Source organism: Balaenoptera physalus, assembly GCF_965194825.1.
Source record: "Balaenoptera physalus genome assembly, chromosome: 14".
Taxonomy (NCBI): domain Eukaryota; kingdom Metazoa; phylum Chordata; class Mammalia; order Artiodactyla; family Balaenopteridae; genus Balaenoptera; species Balaenoptera physalus.
In genome coordinates this window covers 81,868,630-81,889,036 of record NC_138893.1, presented here as the reverse complement: position 1 = coordinate 81,889,036, position 20,407 = coordinate 81,868,630, and the positions used below count along the sequence as shown (strand labels likewise).

At 39.3% G+C, this 20,407-nt stretch overlaps 1 protein-coding gene across 1 annotated transcript in view; it reads left to right on the top strand.

Moving 5' to 3' along the window:
* LRMDA (leucine rich melanocyte differentiation associated) overlaps positions 1-20,407 on the top strand; it is a 1,095,033-nt gene that overhangs the window by 106,865 nt on the left and 967,761 nt on the right. The gene's annotated exons all lie outside the window — the stretch shown is intronic.

Sequence of the window (20,407 nt, the reverse complement as noted above, 5' to 3'; positions counted from 1 at the left end):
ACCCTTGAGGCTTTTTGCTGCCCCCCCACGGGGACTGCAGTACACACCGGGAAGACCACCAGTCTGGCTGCGCTCTCTCACTTTACAGGTGTAGAAACTAAGGTTCGGAGACTCAGAGAGGGGCAGTGGTTTGGCCGAGACCTCACAGTGCCACTGGAAGCCGCCTCTGGCTACACAGCTCCCCCCTACGCCATGCTTCTCGAGGAGTGGATGCTCAGACGCATTGAGTGAGTGAATGAAAGGAATAATTATGAAAGGTTCCATGATGTTCTAATAGACCTCACGGTTGTGCGTCAAAAAATGTAAGCAGTGCTGTTGTTTCTTGTGTAATCCTCAACCCTTCACTGTTCAACTCATCTGGGTAGGATGAAGAATGGCCAGAAGGGTCACTGGGTGCACAGTTCAAATGTGTCTGATGGGCATTGAGTAGTTTTTCTTGGTATTGACCTGCAATTTCTAACTTTGTCTTCTAGGCCCTCGCCAGTGTGGGTCACATGAAAGGGTCCATAGGTTTTCAGCAAGCCAGTATTAGGAAAAGGTTGGTGGGGACACTTTCTGTTTTGTTACCTAAGCTGGGATTTGATCTTCAGACCCTCAAGGTGAAAGGCTAATACCTTAATTTGTGTGTTTTATAAACATCCCCAGGACATGACCTTCTTCTAGCCTCATGTGATACATTCTGCAGGACTTAAAGCTAAAATTTCTGGCTTGGAATAGAGTGAGGTGGCCTGCTCCGGTTTAGAACCTGCAGGGTTGATTAGTTGTCGGCAAGTGTGGCTTGCATACCATTGAATAAAAGCATTTGGTGGGGGGGGGGGGATTTCCTAGCAAAATGGAGTTTTTACTTAATTTCGTTTCATATTTTTTTTTTATTTGTAGTGAGGTGGATGGACCTAGAGTCTGTCATACAGAGCGAAGTAAGTCAGAAAGAGAAAAACAAATACTGTATGCTAACGCATATATATGGAATCTAAAAAAAAAAAAAAAGGTCCTGATGAACCTAGTGGCAGGGCAGGAATAAAGATGCAGACATTAAGGACACGGTGGGGAGGGGGAAGCTGGGGCGAAGTGAGAGTAGCATCGATGTATATACACTACCAAATGTAAAATAGCTAGTGGGAGGCAGCAGCATAGCACAGGGCGATCAGCTCGAGTGCTTTGCGACGACCTAGAGGAGTGGGCTAGGGAGGGTGGGAGGGAGGCTCAAGAGGGAGGGGATATGGGGATGTATGTATGCATATGACTGATTCACTTTGTTGTGTGACAGAGGCTAGCACAGTATCGTGAAGGAGTTATACTCCAATAAAGATATATTAAAAAAATATATATACATATATCTTATTAAAAAAAAAAACCCCTCTGTCTAATAGGACACAAAGTAAGGTCCAGCAAAGTAAGGTATTTCCTCTTGTAGCTTTTCCCTTCCTAAAAACTTTCCTTTAAGGGTCATCTTTATTTTTCTGGTGTCAGTCAAATTATTTTTCAGCAGAGCATGAAAAGTGGAGATGGAGAACTGCACGGCTGTGTGTTAGAACCATGCGGAAACTTTTTTGTTTTATGTAAATAGAGATTGATGGAACATTTTACACAGAGTACAGGCTTTTGACAAAAAGTATTGATGGTTGCTTTCAGTAAGTGTTACTTGAGATGACAGAACATTGCATTTTAAGATGAATTACACGAGAAACTCCCTCTCTGGGAATGTCATACATTTTATTTCATCTGTTGTTTTATGAGAATGACTGAAATCATGAATACCTTAGCCTGAACTGTTTCCTTTGCACGTTATAAGTCCCGGTTTGGTGCACTCCTATTTTAAATATAAAGTTATAGGGAAAATATTTATACTGGCAAATAACATTGATAAAAATGCTTAAATGTTCAGAAGCAGAACATAACTTCTCACATGGTTTCCCCTTGTGTGGTGGTGATTTGTGGGAAGCCTGGGAACCTGGTTAGAGTTAAATGTATATTTTTCAGAAAGAGCTCAGAGATTTCTAATAAATGGCTTTTTTGAGGGGGGTGTTTGGCGATTTCCCTCCTCTGGCTGTATTTGGATTTCAAAAATGCTCCTTTTGCATCCATTCTGTACAGGCGTACCTTGGATATAATGTGGGTTTGCTTCCAGACTACTGCAGTAAAGCGAGTCACAGGAATTTTCTGGTTTCCCAGTGCATCTAAAAGTTATGTTAACACTATGTTGTAGTCTATCAAATGTGCAATAGCATACGTCTTAAAAAATGTACATACCTTAATTAAAAATACTTTATTGTTAAAAATTGCTAACCATCACGTGAGCCCTCAGTAAGCTGTTGTAACATCAAAGATCACTGATCACAGAGCACCATAACAAGTATAGTAATAATGAAAAAGTTTGAAGTAGTGTGAGAATTACCAACATGTGACAGATACAGAAAGCGAGCAAATGGTGTTAGAAAAATGGATGGACTTGCTCAATGCAGGGTTGCCACAAACCTTCAACTTGTTAAAAAAAAAAAATGCAGTGTCTGAAGTGCAATAATGTGAAGCACAATAAAACGAGGTATGCCTGAATTGTTATTTGTTCTTTATGCAGAGGGTCTGGAAGTCAGGGTCTGTGGTGACTTTGGTTTTGGGCCTTAATTTTCTTTACAGTGTGAATTCAGGGATATTAGCTTAATGGCATCAGGGGGTTAATGAGTATTAATGGATTCACTACATATTTACTGTACTGTTTATACCAGGAACTTGGGATATAGTGCTTACAACCTAGTAAGCAGGGAGGAGAAATAGATAATAAAATTTCAGGTCACGATGCATGCTATGAAGAAAATAAAGCAGAGTGTGAGGGGTTTGAGTGTCTCAGAGAAGTGGGCTTAGGTGTTATTTTAGATAGAGTTGTTAGGGAACGTTGCTCTGAGAAGTGACATTTAAGCAAAGAACTGAATGATGAGATAGCTTGAGCCGTGTTAAGGTTTGGGAACCTGGGAAAGGGAACAGCAAGTTCAAAGGCCCTGGAGCCAGAACAAACTTGGCATGTTTGAGGAGCAGCAAGAAGGCCAGTGCATCTCAGAGAAGGCAATGGTGGGAGTGCTTCACGTTTGGGGGTTGACGCGGTAGGCTTACAGGGAGGCCAGGTACAAGACAAATGGGGTTCTGCGTGTTTGTTTCTGTGTGCAGCTGTACGCTTCTTCTTCTATGACCATACTGTCTCCAACTCCTTGGAGCCCGGCCAAACAAGCTTGCCTATTTTTGCCTTGCTTATTTCCGTACGAATGTCTCAGTTCCTCATTGGCACTCTTGTTCCACCATTCACTGGTTGTCGATATAGATAAAGTCTCAGTCACCAGGGGAATTTAAAACGTTCACTCCCCTGGAATGAATCCCTTAGTTAAATCTGCTCTCACATACTTTGAATATTACTTTCTATAATGCTTACCCCACAGTATTACAATTACTTGTATGTGTGACTGTCTTTCCAGCTGTAAGCAACTCTTACTCATGTTTGGGCCCCTAGGGCTTAGCATAGTGCCTGGCACCCAGTAAATACTCTATGTATTTGTTGGCTAAACAAGTGAGACAGTTCCTTACACAAGACCCGATTGCCCAATATGAGTACCAGAAATTAGGGTGAACGCAGTAACTAAGCACCTTACTTTTCAGAAGGAACTTAAAACCAACTTAGGGAAATAAGACTTTAAAAAAAAAAAGGGAAAAAAAACCCAGTTTTAGAGCTGTTTTGAGGCACTTATTAAGAAGAGTTTAAACAGTTGTTGGTTTAAAAAGTTGCAGGAATGAGTGCTCTTGGGGGGATCAAATGGCCCATGAGACCACAGCATTTGAACTCTGGTGGGATAGAAATCCCAGAGGCCAGATGGGTTGTTATACTGGGTCTTTCCTGCATTTGAGCCTCTGTCCCAGGGCCTTATGAGATACTTGGTCCTCCATAAATTTGGAGCCGATTTGGAACTAGCTAGCTGTTTTTCTCCCTGCTGAATTAATGTGAAGCTGAAGCTCAAATATGAAATATATTAAAAGCAAACTAAAAACAGGTCAATGTTTTTCCTCTAATGCTATGGGAATATTTGTTTTTAAATCATCTTTTAGTACTCCACAAATCTTCCCTACGAAGTTTTTTTTTTTTGGGGGGGGTGGGGGGCACAGACTATTTTTCCCAGTGTAAAAAGGCCATTTCTTAAGTCCTGATTTATTCAGAAATTTACATGGAAAAAATGGCCCCAGATCCCACACAAGTGAAACTTTATTTTTTAATCTGGGGCACAGTAGGGAGTCCTGAGAAATGCATTTTCCTCCAGGATTGAAGGAGGAATACATAGTGTTTGTTTAAAGCATCAGGTATTGAGAAATGTAATGGCAGGGTGAAAAGTTTGACCTCAGCTGCCAGATCCGATCTGCTAGGGGGTAATTGAGTTGCCATGTTTTTTTCCTCTTCAGTTTAAATCAAGTTTTGCTATAGCCCATTTAAGTGTCAAATTGGTAGCAAAACTTGACAACTTCAGGGTGCAGACTTGCTTTTGATCAGAATTTACATGCAAATCATTTTTGCCTTGAACTGTCAACTCCTGTTTCTGATACTCTTAAGGGGGACATGTCCCTCCCTACCCCTTCTCCCCCCAAACCGAGGGGGATGGTTGGCTAATGTTATTAATCAGTGTGTGGAAGAAAAATTATCTTGATAAATATGGTGGTTAAACTATATTTTCCCTTTTGTGTGTCAGCTGTTGCAGCTGGGCATTTAATCTCCTTTTACCTAGAAGGAAATCAAACAATTATCCAGCGCTTGATGTCAAAAAGAAACTACTGAATGAGGGGTGGAGGGTCACCAGTGTATTGGGGAATGGACTTAAGCCACCAAAACCTGACAAAGGGTGCTGACAGTCTGCATTTTCTTGGGCATTAAACAAAGTCTTTGGTAACTTTAAAGAATCTTTCCTTGCATGACTAAACTCATTGAGAGGGTTAGAGAGAAAGCTGCCTCAGAAGTCTTAAGCCTGAAACTTTTTTTTTTTTTTCAGTTTTGCCCTAAACCCTCGGGATGCTTAAAAGCACGTGAGCGTGTATAGCTTCGTCATCCAGCGAGACAAAGGAGTGTTTGCACTCTCACAGAGTTAATAATGACAGTAGTGAGTCTTTCTTGTTTCCAGCCACTCTGTCTTAGCATTCCCAGTCATCCACCTTCCTGAAGAATTTAATTGTGATTTACACTCTGTCTCTAAATTCTTAGAGACAGCCCCACTCTGGAAAGCAAGAAAATAGGAGGCCCCAATGGGAAAAAAAAGTGGAGAAAAAGAAGTTTCTAGAACTCACTGTAGATTAATAGAGCTGAGTATGAATATTTATAATTATCTATTACGGGGCCAAAAGTTTTAGTGAAATAATGTGTGAAATTTTGTTTCCAGCCAGCCTGAAATTCCTTCCCATCACTATACCCCCAGTGGGGTGAGAACATCAAACATGTCATCTTGCCAAGATGACAACCAGCATCGTGTCAGATGGGAGACACATGCAAGCCTGACTTGTGAAGTCAAAGAAATTTCAAGATTGGATTCGCCTGATCCGACGTGGCCCCGTTGCAGGCCCTTCGGAAATCTCCTAGGCCAGGCCCCTTCCCCACCCCTGTCCGGCGCTGCCTGCCTGTGTGCTGTGAAATTTTAATTGAATTGTTAATGACACCGAGGAGTGACACAACACATGAGGAACTTCCAAGAATCAGTCAGGAGGAGCCCTTTTTCTTACTGTTACAAAACAGAAGACCCTGGGAAATTGACAAGTCCAGGCGGTGAGGCCAGGGTAGTAATTGATAGCAGGCTGCCAATGCCAAGGTCCTTCCCTGGTAATTGCAAGCAGAGGCTGCCTCTGTGGTCTCGCCAGTGGTATTGGCCGTGCCAGAGCGACCTGGCTTTGACGGATTGCTTTCCCGCGGTAATGACTTAGGCATGTTCCCTCTCTCGCAGGAGGCCATGTGTCCCTCCCGCTGGAGAAAATGAGCTGAACGTTTTGCTTCTTCTTTAACAGGGCACTGTTAAAATAACTCTATTCTATTCTATAAGCCCTGTAGTGCCAGGGGCTGAATTTATATGGTTATAAACAAGAGATATTACTTTGGAATACCACAATACTGTGTTTTGCTCTTTAGGATTTCAAATGGTGTTTTCAAAATAATGGATTTTACTTGAAGAAAATAAAATTGGGGAGGGGAGAGGAGGAGGGAGGAAGGATCCCATTTCTGAGCAAAACCCTCATCCTGTTTTTAAATTCCTCTGTGTACCTTCCCTAATTCGCTAGCCTAGTAGTTATTTGTATTTGTGTTTGCTTTGCTGGCTGGATTTGACTCTCCATGGGGGCATCAGAAATATTATTTACTCCAGGATTCTGAAATAAGATAGATGTTTTATTTCATGTTTTTTAAATTCTCCAAAGGCTTCTTTTTATTTTTTTTCCTTTCCCATTTCTGGACATTGATATATTTCAGAACTTTTATGTGGCTTTTCCTCCCTCCCTACACCTATTCTCCCTTCTTCCCTCTTCCCCTTCCTGGAATGTAATTTTGCAGATAAAAAACAATGGTAAGCTGAAATGTCCCTGATGATCTATGGCACTTCTGGATTTTCACTCCCGTCAGTGACAGAAACTTACTAATTCTGATATAAGGGTCCCTGAATGCATTTCCCCACTGGGGCTTGCGCTTTCTGGCATAATTAAAGTTTGGGTTCCTCACCCCACCTCGCTCCAAACACAGTTTCACACCAAAAACCAACTTCAAAAGAGTGCCAGGAAAGATCCCTGAAAAAATTCAACAATAGACGCGCTTAAGAATGAAAAGAAGCTGTGTGTGTGTTTATACTCACGGGATGAGTTTTGATGGAGAACCTAAGAGGAAGGAGACAGATTAATGGGAACTTCTGGATAAGAGCAGGTAGAGAACAGATTTGATTGTGGTTACTTACCTTATATTTAGTCTCTGGCTCCCCAAATTTGTGGTTAATTGATAGCGCATATTTAGAATTTATATTCTTACAAAACGCAGGCTTAAATGATGTTAGGTTTCCAGCCTATCTCACCAAATTGTGCAAAAGAGCACCATTTTAGGTAAAACACTTTTGCGGGCTAGCCTGAGACCCTCACCATTATAGCATTGGTTCTACTGGAAAATACCTTCAGGGTCCTAGCTTGGATATGGAATGTTAGGACAACAGTTTTTCTTGCCTTCCCCCTATAACTTGGAAAGGGAGAAACCCCCTCGTCTGCTGTGCAGCAAAAAGATTGGCCCTAACCCTGCCTTTAGTACTGGGACAAGAGTGTAAACCCTTCCTACTGCCTCTGCTGTAGTGTTTTTCCTGCATGGGGCATGCTTATAAGTCAGGTGCGTTTTTAAGTAGGGATGTGTTGTTGGAATTTCATGTGATTATTTGACTCCATTTCTCTTGTTACTATTCATATGGTATTAGACGAATGCTTTATTCAAGCCTGCCTTTCCTGTGTTTTCAGTGTGTTTTGTTTTAATGTGGTGGTTCTCAGTGAGGGACAATTTTTTAAAATAAATTTATTTATTTATTTATTTTTGGCTGTGTTGGGTCTTTGCTGTGCATGGGATTTCTCTAGTTGCGGCAAGCGGGGGTTACTCTTCGTTGCGGTGTTCAGGCTTCTGTTTGCGGTGACTTCTCTTGTTGCGGAGCAGGGGCTCTAGCCGTGCAGGCTTGTGTAGTTGCAGCACGCGGGCTCAGTAGTTGTGGCGCACGGGCTTAGCTGCTCCGCAGCATGTGGGATCTTCCCGGACCAGGGCTCGAACCCGTGTCCCCTGCATTGGCAGGTGGATTCTTAACCACTGTGCCACCAGGGAAGTCCCGAGGGACAATTTTGACTCCCCCCTTGCTGGGAACATTGGATGGGCACAGTTGGGAGGGTGGTTGCTCCTGGCATCTAGTGGGTAGAGGCTGGGGATACTACTAAACATCCTACCGTGCACAGGACAGCGCCCACAACAAAGAATTGTCTGGTCCTATATGTCAGTATTGTTTAGCACAAGGACATATAGAAATAATCTCTCAGTAAAAGTCCATGGATTGAGTCAGAAACCACAGTCTGTCCATCCACAAGTGTTACGGAGAACTTGGAGCTGCCTTGGGGAGTCCAGAACCAAAGGATTTGAGACGTATAGAGCTTTCTGGTCATGAACACAGGCTTTAGACATACACCTGGATTCAAATGATGGTTATACTGCATGACTTTGGGCTTGTTGCTTAACCTCTCTAGGTCTCAGTTTTCTTCTGTGCTGTGATAGTACTATATTGTAGGACAAAGCCTGTAGACTAGTGTCTGGCTTACACTAGACCTTAGTAAGTAAATGACTGGATGTATAAATTGGTCGCTGCCCTAAAGATGTTGACATAATGAATCTGGAGATGATCTTACTGCAGCATTACATTTTACAGATGAGAAAACTGAGACCCAAAAAGGGAGGTTATTTATCCAAAATGATGGCTGCTAGCAGATGGTAAAGTTGGGGGTAGTACTCAGGTCTCCTCACCCCAGGTCTTCTATTCTTTACAATATTAAGCTTCCCTTTATGGTCTAGAACTTAAGTCTGCTTGGGAAGGCACGTCCAACGTGTTTGAAATAAGTAGAGACAACTTTAGTGACACAACTTCCAATCTGAGAGCTCTGGATTCTGGAAGGACACAGGGGTAGAGAAGTAGGATTATTATTTATAATGACCATGAAGCTTACGCAGACTCTGTCATGATCCAAAATCTTGTTCTGGGAGCTGAAGGAAATGGGCAGAAGACTTACAGAGATGGTCTTGGGGTTCAGTTCTTTCTGTGCCGAGAAGCCTTATTTCATGGTGGTAGTTGGAGTCTTTGAAGTTTCTCTGAAGACCTCAGACACACAGAGGAGGAAAGAGAGAACATTTGCTGAGTGTTGCTCAGTATTAGGCACAGTGTCCAGTGATTCCATGCACATTGTCTGGTTTCACTGGTCTTATTGAGCTCTAGTATCACAAGTTTTCTCCACTTACAAGATGGTGGATGAGAACAGTGAGTGACAGAGCCACAGAATGGCATGCTGTGCTGCCTTCCAAGGTCATGTTTCTGAATAATGTCGAATGGTAGGGTTAAACTATCCCTGAACTCCTCTTAAGTTAAAAAAGTGGGCTACGAAATAGTATGTACGCTGTGGACCTCAGTTGTACTTTAAAACCTGTGTATGCATAGAAAAAGGAAAGGAAAACTTTATGTCAGGGTATTAACTAGTTATTTGTAGTGTTGGGATCAAGGATGATTTTACTTTTCCTTTTTCATCTGTATTTTTGTACGTCTGTTTTACAAGGAATAATGGTAGAATTGATGTGATCAGTGTTTATTAGTAAGTTGATGGTGCCTGGGAACTATATGCAAAGCAGAAGAAGAATAAAGATGGAGTTTCTGCCCTTGAGGAAACTTTGTTTTAGTTCTGGAGAGAAATCCTACACATATGGGAAGTTTACTAATAATATATTTACTGATAGCTTTTAACTATTGTGCTAATGTGTGGCTGATTAGATTATCATAGAGAATCTCTAAATTTTTCATAATGGATTGGGGCCACCTATGTAATTTTTATATATTATTTCACTGAATCCTCCCAACAGTTATATAGGGTACTTACTAGTATTCCCATTTTACAGATGGAGAATTTTGGGAGTGGTGAAGCAAAGACTGACTCCAAAGTTTGTCTTTTACCACCAGTTAATATTACCTCCCAGGGAACCCTGCTTAGCTGGTAAACCGCCGAGTATCATTGCCAGTGAGGATGTGTAAGAGCCATCAGTTGAAGAGGAACAGATCCTTTTAGCCTGGATAAGAGAAGGGAGAAGGAGGACCAGGAGTCTCTTCCTAATTTTGGCCTGACGGCAAATAAGGTTCCTAACCCACTTCCATCAAGATTCCATTGACTCATCAGTAATGATGTTTCAGGATGATTCTGTTTAGCGTTATTGAGTGTCTCTGGATCAAAACACATGAACCACTTGCAGGGTTGGTTATGTTAGGAACACGTGAGGAGGACGAGACCAGGCCCAGGTTTGAGGAGTGTCTTGGGACACTTCTCTGCCTCTCTGTGCTCATCTCTAATTAAAAGCCCTTGTGACGATTTCGGCACTGATTTGGGTGAGTGTGGCTCTAACAGACAGTACCACTCCCTGGCCTAGTGGAATCATCTTTCAGTTTACAGCCTGCGCTGGGTCTGTGGTGCCTACACAATGGTGAAAACCACAGTGGCCACAGGATGCACTGTGGAATGTGTGTGTGTTTCATCTTTATCAGGAACTCCACGTGGCATTTCCTGATTGCACCAGCAGCCTACCGCCCCATCTGAGCTTCCAGACGAAATACCAAGACTCAAGCCACATGTGTTTATGGTATATAATAAATCTCTATTTGTCATAATGGTTTAAATTTAAAAGAAAAAGAAAGGTGAGCTGTGATGTTAAAAAAAAAAAAAAAAAAGAAAAAAGAAAAAGAAATTGGCTGTTATAAATTAACTTTCTTGGAGTTTCAGGTCAAGCCCAATTTATTAAGGGGGATAAAAGAGATAGAAACCTGGTCTGAGATCACAACTGTGATTTACCCACACCTCGAGTGGGTCCTCCTTTGGACCTTTGCTTGAACCACAGCTGGCTTGGTTTATGTAGGACCTGCTGGGAGCTGAGGTTGTAATGAAAAACAGTTATTCTTTCAAATTACTCGCAAGAAGAGGCCTCATTTTATCAAGTGCCCTCCTTAATTTGATTGTAAGGCTTTTCATATTTATTTTTTCTGTGTTAATCATGCTGTACCTTGTGGCAAGTATAAACACAGTGGTGAAAGACTACATTTAAGAGGGGGGGAAAAAACACTCAGAGGACAGACAAATGTTTCTCTAGAGATGGCCTGTCGGGAGCCCTTAACGGATAATTAAGAAAGTTATTTTGGGTTTGGTTGCAACATTGTGAACTTTTCTAATGACTCTTCTTCAGAGCAGGATGGTATTTAATATTTTTGCAGGTTAACCTCTAGTGATGAAAAGAGGGCCCAGTATTGACTTCCTCTGGCAGGAACCAGCAAGGCTCTGGGAGCTTTTAGCTAGCATCTCCCTTCTATGCAGGAAGACCCCCCTCTGTGCCTTGCCCAAGGAAGAGCTCTGAGAGTACCTTCTCCATCCAAGACTGAGGAGCTCTTATTTTAATACCCTGGGCTGGACCCAGGAGTCCAGGGCCCAGCCTAGGCCTTCTTTCCTGCTAATTAGATTCCTTCTGACCTGGACAGCCCACAGTATTGTAAAGAATGAAGGACAGTTTCTGTTCTCAGCAAAGTCTCTCCACACGGTCTTCTGCTACCCAGAACTCCGTGAGCGCTCCATGTTCTTAAGGAGGACAACTCAGAACCAGATTCTGAGTGGTCCATTACAGACATGAAAATAAATTTTCATGTACCTTCATGTTACTGAAATCTGTAATATTTCTTATCTTTATGATTGTTGTGGTATAAAAGAGATCTAAGAATGCATTGGAAATATTTATTCTTTGTTGTGCAGGCCTATTTGTGATGAAACCTCAATGAAGTTTTGTGTGAGGCAGTAGAAGGAGATAGCTCCTCAAAAAGTTTTTTCCAGAAAAGTAAGTCAAGGCCTCTGCTGATCTGGATAAACACATTAAGAGTTTATTATTAATATCATTATATTTTTGAGCTATTTCCTATCTCGGGTGACAATATTTAAGTTTATTTTTTATTTTAAAGGTCAGATTAGTGAGATAGAATTTTCATACAATAAATTCCCTTCGTAAGGGAACAGGCGATTTCTGACAAGTGTATGCAGTCATGTAACCAGCACCTCGATCAAGATAGAACGTTTCCATCACCCCAAAAAGGTCCCTTGTGCCCCCTTATTGTCCTTTTCCTATCCCTAGCTCCTGGCCATGCACTGATCTAATTCTTGTGTCTGTAACTTTGCCTTTTCCCCAAATGTCATAAAAATAGAATCATATAGTATATGTAGCCTTTTGTGCCTGTCTTCTTTCACTCAGCATTGATGCTTTTGAGATTGACCCACGTTGTTGCATGTATGTTTATTCCTTTATATTGCTGAATAGTATTCCATTGTGTGGATGTACTACAATATGCTAACACGTTCACCATTTGATGGACGTTTGGATTATTTAAGGTTTTTGACTATTATACATAAAGCAGTTATAAACGTCTCAGAAAAGTCTATCTTGGCGAATGTTCCTTGGGCTTTTGAAAAGAATGTGGATGCTGCTGTTGTTGGTTGGCGTCTTCTGTAAATGTCAGTTAAGTCAAGTTGGTTCATAGTGTTGTTCAAGTCTTTTATATCTTTACTGATCTTTATGGTTTACCTTTAATATAAATTAGAGGAGTATTGGAATCTGTAGATAGAATTTTGTTTTTTTTTTCTGTTTCTTATTTCGGTTTGATCAAATTTTTATGTATTTTGTTGGTCACATACATATTGTTATGTCTTATTGATTAATTGATTCTTTGGTGCTTGAAAATATTCCTTGTTTTGAAGCCCACTTTGTATTACTTTATTACAGAGATTTCAACTTTTGTGTGGTATATTTTTTACTGTTAACGTAGCTCTGAATTTACACGTATAGTGAATTTTTTCATATCCAATCTGATGATTTCTGCATTTCACTTGGAATGTTTAGGCCATTTACATTTAATAAAATTATCAATATACTTGGTTTTAAATCTAACATTTTGCAAATGGCTTTCTGTCTGTCCCACCTGTTCTCTATTCCTGTTTTCTTCATTTCCTGCCTCCTTTTAGATTACTTATAAATATACATGATTCTGTTTTATCTCCATCATGGGCTTAAAATTTTTTTCTCTTTAAAAAATTTTTTTGTTAGCTTTAGCATGTATAGTATACATCTTATCACAGTTTGTTTTCAAATAATATACCATTTTTGGTGTAGTTTAAGAATCTCACTATGGTATACTTCAGTTTCCTCCTGCCCATCTTTTGTTTTATTGTTGCCTTACATGTTACTTCTTACATATGTTTAAACCCCACAGATTATTGTTATTTTTCTTTAGACAGCAGTTATCATTTTTTAAACCAGGGAAAATAGTTTTAATTTGCTTATTTTAAAAGGAAAATTAGTCTTTTAAATTTTTCTAGTTTGATCTATTTGTAAATTAAATATATTTTTTTCAGAGCCAGTATCTTTTAAGGAGATGAAAATTAAGGAAAAAAAAGTCTATCACATTATCCACATTTTTACCATTTATGGAGCTCTTTATTTCTTTATGTAGATCCAGATTTCCTTCTGGTACCAGACTCTTGCCTAAAGAACTTTCTTTACTGTCTTTTTAATACAGCTATGCTGGCAGTGAATTCTTTGTTTTTGTTTCAGTCTTCATCTCACCTTCATTTTTAGAAGATAATTTCAGTGTGAATGAATTCCTCGTAGACAGTTTTTGCTTGTAGTACTTTAATGATGCCATTCCATTTCATTCTACCTTGTAGTTTTTCTGTTGAGAAGTCTGATGTCTTTCTCAGCTTTGTTCTTCTGTATTTCTTTTTCTCTCTGGTTGCTTTCAAGAGTTTCACTTTATCTTTTGTTTTTAGGAGTTTTACTGTGAGGTGCCTATGTCCTTCCCCCTCACTTGGGGATTTCTGAGGTTCTTTGAACTGTGATTTGATGTTTTTCATCAATTTTGGAAAATTCTTGGCTATTATCTCTTCAAACTTTTTTTCTGCTCTTTTTTGTCTCTCATCTGCTTTTGGGATTCCAAATATAGGTTACACTTTTTTGGTATCACCCAATAGCTCTTGGGTGCTCTGCTTTGTTTTTCCACCATTTTCTGCATAATTAATTTGGATAATTTCTTATTCACTTAGGTTCAAGTTCAAAAATCCTTTTCTTTGCTGTGTATGGTCTGCTGATAAGCCAGTTGAAGGAATTCTTCCTCTTTGCTATCATGCTTTTTATTTTTAGCACTTTCATTTGACTCATTTTTATAGTTTCCATTTTTTTCCTCTGGAAATTACACATCTGCTCATCCATGATGTTCACCTTTTCTTCTGGATTAAAAAAAGCAGTAATAGTTATTTTAAGTCCCCATCTGTTAATCCCAACGCCTGCATCACCTCTCATTCTGGTAATGTTGACTACTTTATCTTTTGATGAAGAACCTTTTTTCCTTGCTTTTTGTGTGTCATATAATTTTTGATTAAATTCTGGACAGCATGTGTAAAACAACAGTAGAGATGGAGGTAAATAGTACTTGGAAATGGAAATGCTTCTGTTGGGATGTTACTGTGGGTAGTTAAATCAATAGAGTCAGTAATTGAGCTGGGTCTGAGTGTTTCTGTAAGACATACTTCAAATTCCTCCAACGGTGGCTTGCTACTGCCTTGTGTTTAGTGAGAAGCCTGGAGACATAGACGGTTTTCCTGTTGTTCCCACTCCATCCTTACTGCTCAGCAGGTCCCATATGCTTGTACCATGTCCATGCCTTTTCCCCTCCTTGAGGGCTAGACTGCTGTTGCTGGTTACTCACTATGAGGCTTGTGGTGGTGGGAGCGTTTTTTCTCTTCTCCTACTCCAGTCTGTCTTAGGCAGGTCTTGAGTGCATAAGTCCCAGGCCTAAATTTTTCTCCGTCTCATATTAGTGGATGCTCTTGAGTAGGAGAGCAGGCCCCTGCTTTTGATCTATGCAAGATGCTCTGCCTGAACAGGTTTTTCTACCCCTTTCCTCAGGAGCAGATGTCTTTTGCTTCTAGCTCTTCGTTAGTGGCAGTGTACCTTTACCTGGGACTATTCCTCCTTAGTGGCTTATGGCTGTTCTGTTTGTTTGCTTGTTTTGTTTTGTTTTTTTTTTTAAACGAGAGAAGGTTCTGAAAGTAGGCAAGATCTCACGCCTGTGCGCAATGCTGGAGGTTCTCCAATGTCTCTTCCTTGGTCTTAATCTCTTGTGAGCACCATGGGGGAAGGAGGCTGGTGAGTAGCTACAGACTCTTCTTGTATCTGGGAAGGTCAGGAATTTTAAACTTTCCGGTGTGCCCACATTCAGCATTTACAAATTTGTTAAAATTTCAGCTGTTTTCTTCTTAATTACTTTTATGATGGCTGCCCTTCAACCTGTCCTCTGCCAAAGGTGAACCAGTTTGTATGTCTGGTCTCCCCTTCTAGAGGGACAAGTGAGATTTTGGAATTCAGTTCACTTGTCTGCTTTGCAACATCAGCTCAATGTCTCCAATCAGCCAGTGTAGAGGGGATTCCTGCCTGATAAGAACTAGGACAGGATAATCTGATGGTCCCTTACAGTCAGTCTCGAGGGGCTAGGATTTCAGAATCCATGTGTATCTGATGCAGGGGACAGTTGCTGATCCTCACGAGGAGAACTTGGTGGGTCCTCACTGGTTGCTGGCTATTGCCTTACAAGAAAGTGGTAAAGAAAACTAGAGAGCTACTATTCTTATATAATTACTGAGGCAGGAAGAAGCGGGCAGTTCCTGGAGGGGGGTTGCCACTTGAAGGGAAGGGTAAGGAGTAGGGTCAGTTTCTCATTTTCTTCAGGTGTTATCTTAAGGACAGGCTTTAGTCTGTGCCATGTGGAAAGGAAAAACTCGATAGAAAGCATACTTTTTTTTTTTTTTTTGGCTTGAATAATCAGAGACCAAGGTTTAGGGTGACCTTAGCTGCTGAAAAGAGGGGAATCCCTGTAAGGAGTGAGCCAGTGAATGGAACCCCAAATCTCATGTGTAAAATCTGCCCAAATCTATAGTTGGACCCTGAACCACAAGAGTAGGTTTCACACTTGTAAAACTAAAACAGTTGGGGTGAAATTTAAACTGCTGCCTACCACAGGGAGGACAGTGTTTTGCAGTTTGCTTTCAGCCAAGTTAATGGCTTGCTTAAAAAATGATCTTCAGAGGAACTTAACAGAATCCAGAATTTCTACAGCATATCGTTCAGGACATACGGGCTACAATCTAAAATTACTCACTGCATTATGAAAAGTAGTCAATAGAGACCAATCCCAAGGTGACCCAGGTGATGGAACAGCAAAGATTGTAAAGTTGCTAATTACCAAATATGCAGAAGGACATAAAGGGAAATATGGTCACAATGTAGGAAACGATAGGAAATCTCAGAAGAGTATTAGTATTCTATTATATGATTTTGTTATTCTATTCTAATAATAGTATTATAATAATCTAGCATTGAAAACTATAGCAAACAAAAAATTCACTGGATGAGTTTAATGGTACAATGGAGGTGACAGAGGAAGAGTCAGATATTTTAGAAAGATTGATGGAAATTATTTAATCTGAAAAATCGAGAAAAGAAAAAAGTAAACAGAACCACAAGGACCTGTGAGACAATATCAAAAGCTGTAATATATGTTCTAATGTAAATTCTAACCTATTGGAGCTCCAGAAGGAGAAATGAGAGAATGAGGCAAAAAAAAAAAAATTGAAGAAATAATGGCTGAAAATATCCCAAATTTGATGAATGACATAAATTTATAGATGCAAGATGCTCAGTGAGCACCAAGCAGGATTAATTTAAATCAAACCACACTTAGGCACCTCTCAAACTTCTAAAAAAAATTAACTAGAGAAAAATGTAAATTTCTTATAGGAGTTACTGAGATAAGTTGAATTACCTTAGTTTCTTATCAGAAACAATGAATGCCAGAAGACAGTAGGAGAACATCTTTAAAGGGCGTACAAAGAGAAAAACAAAACAAAAAAACCTCTGTAAATCCAGAATTCTCTATCCAACATTCTCGATTCTTCATTGAAGAGTGAAGATGAAATAAAGACATCATCACATAGAAAAAAAACTAAGATAATAACTAGCAGACCTGTGTGCCAAGAAAGGATAAAGGAGGTTCTACAGGCTGAAAAATGGAAACTCACCTTGAGGAAGCAAGAAGAGCATCAGATGTGATAAATATGTGGGTAAACAAACAAACAAAAGGACTAATTTTCCTCTTAATTTCTTTAAAACACATGTGAGTGTTTAACCCCCAAACTTTAAAGTTGTATTTTGGAGTGTATAGTTTATGTAGAGATAGTATATATGACATAAAGTCTGGAGGTGAGATAATGGACTCATTATGGTTGCATGATTTCTTCATTTTACATGAAGTGGTACAGTATTAGCTCTCAGAAGACTGTGACAAATGAAGAAAGTGTATTGTAATCTTAGAGGAATTCATAAAAAATAATGCAAGAAATAGAACTAAAAAAACAGTAGATAAATTAAAATGATACTCTAAAAAAAAAACTCTAAAAGAAGGCAGGAAAGGGGGAAAAACGGAACAAAAAAATAAGATACAAAGAGAAAACAGAGGTAACATGGTAGACATAAGTCAAACCATAGCAATAATTACATTAAATGTTTTTTCTATTTATTTATTTATTTTAACATCTTTATTGGAGTATAACTGCTTTACAATGGTGTGTTAGTTTCTGCTTTATAACAAAGTGAATCAGTTATACATATACATATATCCCCATATCTCTTCCCTCTTGCGTCTCCCTCCCTCCCACCCTCCCTATCCCACCCCTCTAGGTGGTCACAAAGCACCGAAGTGATCTCCCTGTGCTATGCAGCTGCTTCCCACTAGCTATCTATTTTGCATTTGATAGTGTATATATGTCCATGCCACTCTCTCACTTTGTCCCAGCTTACCCTTCCCTCTCCCCATATCCTCAAGTCCATTCTCTAGTAGGTCTGTGTCTTTATTCCCGTCTTGCCCCTAGGTTCTTCATGACCATTTTTTTTTTCGTCTTAGATTCCATATATATGTGCTAGCATACGGTATTTGTTTTTCTCTTTCTAACTTAGTTCACTCTGCAGGACAGACTCTAGGTCCATCCACCTCACTACACATAACTCAATTTCGTTTCCTTTTATGGCTGAGTAATATTCCATTGTATATATGGGCCACATCTTCTTGATCCATTCATCTGTTGATGGACACTTAGGTTGCTTCCATGTCCTGGCTATTGTAAATAGTGCTGCAATGAACATTGTGGTACATGACTCTTTTTGAATTATGGTTTTCTCAGGGTATATGCCCAGTAGTGGGATTGCTGGGTCGTATGGTAGTTCTATTTTTAATTTTTTAAGGAACCTCCATACTGTTCTCCATAGTGGCTGTATCAATTTACATTCTCACCAACAGCGCAAGAGGGTTCCCTTTTCTCCACACCCTCTCCAGCATTTATTGTTTGTAGATTTTTTGATGATGGCCATTCTGACCGGTGTGAGATGATATCTCATTGTAGTTTTGATTTGCATTTCTCTAATGATTAGTGATGTTGAGCATTCTTTCATGTGTTTGTTGGCAATCTGTATATCTTCATTGGAGAAATGTCTGTTTAGGTCTTCTGTCCATTTTTGGATTGGGTTGTTTGATTTTTTAATGTTGAGCTGCATGAGCTGCTTGTAAATTTTGGAGATTAATGCTTTGCCAGTTGCTTCATTTGCAAATATTTTCTCCCATTCTGAGGGTTGTCTTTTCTTCTTGTTTATGGTTTCCTTTGCTGTGCAAAAGCTTTTAAGTTTCATTAGGTCCCATTTGTTTATTTTTGTTTTCACTTCCATTTCTCTAGGAGCTGGGTCAAAAAGGATCTTGCTGTGATTTATGTCATGGAGTGTTCTGCCTATGTTTTCCTCTAAGAGTTTAATAGTGTCTGACCTTACATTTAGGTCTTTAATCCATTTTGAGTTTATTTTTGTGTATGGTGTTAGGGAGTGTTCTAATTTCTTTCTTTTACATGTGGCTGTCCAGTTTTCCCAGCACCACTTATTGAAGAGGCTGTCTTTTCTCCACTGTATATTCTTGCCTCCTTTATCAAAGATAAGGTGACCATATGTGGGTGGGTTTATCTCCTGGCTTTCTATCCTGTTCCATTGATCTATATTTCTGTTTTTGTGCCAGTACCATATTGTCTTGATTACTGTAGCTTTGTAGTATACTCTGAAGTCAGGGAACCTGATTCCTCCAGCTCCGTTTTTCTTTCTCAAGATTGCTTTGGCTATTCGGGGTCTTGTGTGTTTCCATACAAATTGTGAGATTTTTTGTTCTAGTTCTGTGAAAAATGCCACTGGAAGTTTGATAGGGATTGCATTGAATCTGTAGATTGCTTTGGGTAGTAGAGTCATTTTCACAATGTTGATTCTTCCAATCCAAGAACATGGTATATCTCTCCATCTATTTGTATCATCTTTAATTTCTTTCATCAGTGTCTTATAATTTTCTGCATACACGTCTTTTGTCTCCTTAGGTAGGTTTATTCCTAGATATTTTATTCTTTTTGTTGCAGTGGTAAATGGGAGTGTTTTCTTAATTTCACTTTCAGATTTTTCATCATTAGTGTATAGGAATGAAAGAGATTTCTGTGCATTAATTTTGTATGCTGCTACTTTACCAAATTTGTTGATTAGCTCTAGTAGTTTTCTGGTAGCATCTTTAGGATTCTCTATGTATAGTATCATGTCATGTGCAAACAGTGACAGCTTTACTTCTTCTTTTCCAATTTGGATTCCTTTTATTTCTATTTCTTCTCTGATAGCTGTGGCTAAAAGTTCCAAAACTATGTTGAATAATAGTGGTGATTTTATACGAATTTTCCTTTTTTATAGTTTAAAATTTATCCTTTTGGGACTAGAGCTGAAGTTCCCAAATACTTTATAAGAGTTTATCAGACATCTCTACTTTGGTCATGTCCAATTTATAGAGTTTTCAAAATATTGCAGATTGTGAACAGCACATTATATAAGATTATGGGGGGAAATCCTATATCCAGAGTACTCTACCAATTTGTGTATGTGTGTGTGTGCGTGTGTGATTACCAGAGAACTACTAAAAGACCAACCACTTTTTAAATCCTGTTAATGTAGTTCAAGTGTCCTGCCTTGACCAATTTAATGAGTTGATTAACTGGGCCTTTATACTTAACTCAATAAAAAACTAAGCAGATGTAAGTTAAATAAAAAGTTTGAGTTTATTGCCCAGCGTACCTATTGACATTATATTTAACAGTTGTCTGCAAAGTTTTGTTTTTGACTCACAGAGAATTTCCTACAGGACATACTTTATATTCACACACAAATAATAGGTCATTTACCATTTTTAGGATGATTGAAACTTGCCTCACTAAAGAAAGGTTAGTTGAACCTCTTCACAACATTGATATTAGGTAAATGGAGATCACTTGTCTAATAATTTAACTTGTCTAACATCATATCAGAATTTTATTATACTTGAGGAACAAAATTGAAAAGTTTTTTATTCAGTGAATTTAATATCTTTCCAGAGTTCTAAAAGGTAGGTTTTTTTAAAAAGCTTAAATTGATAAAGACTATAAGAGTAATTTAGCAGAAATAGGACCATAATGT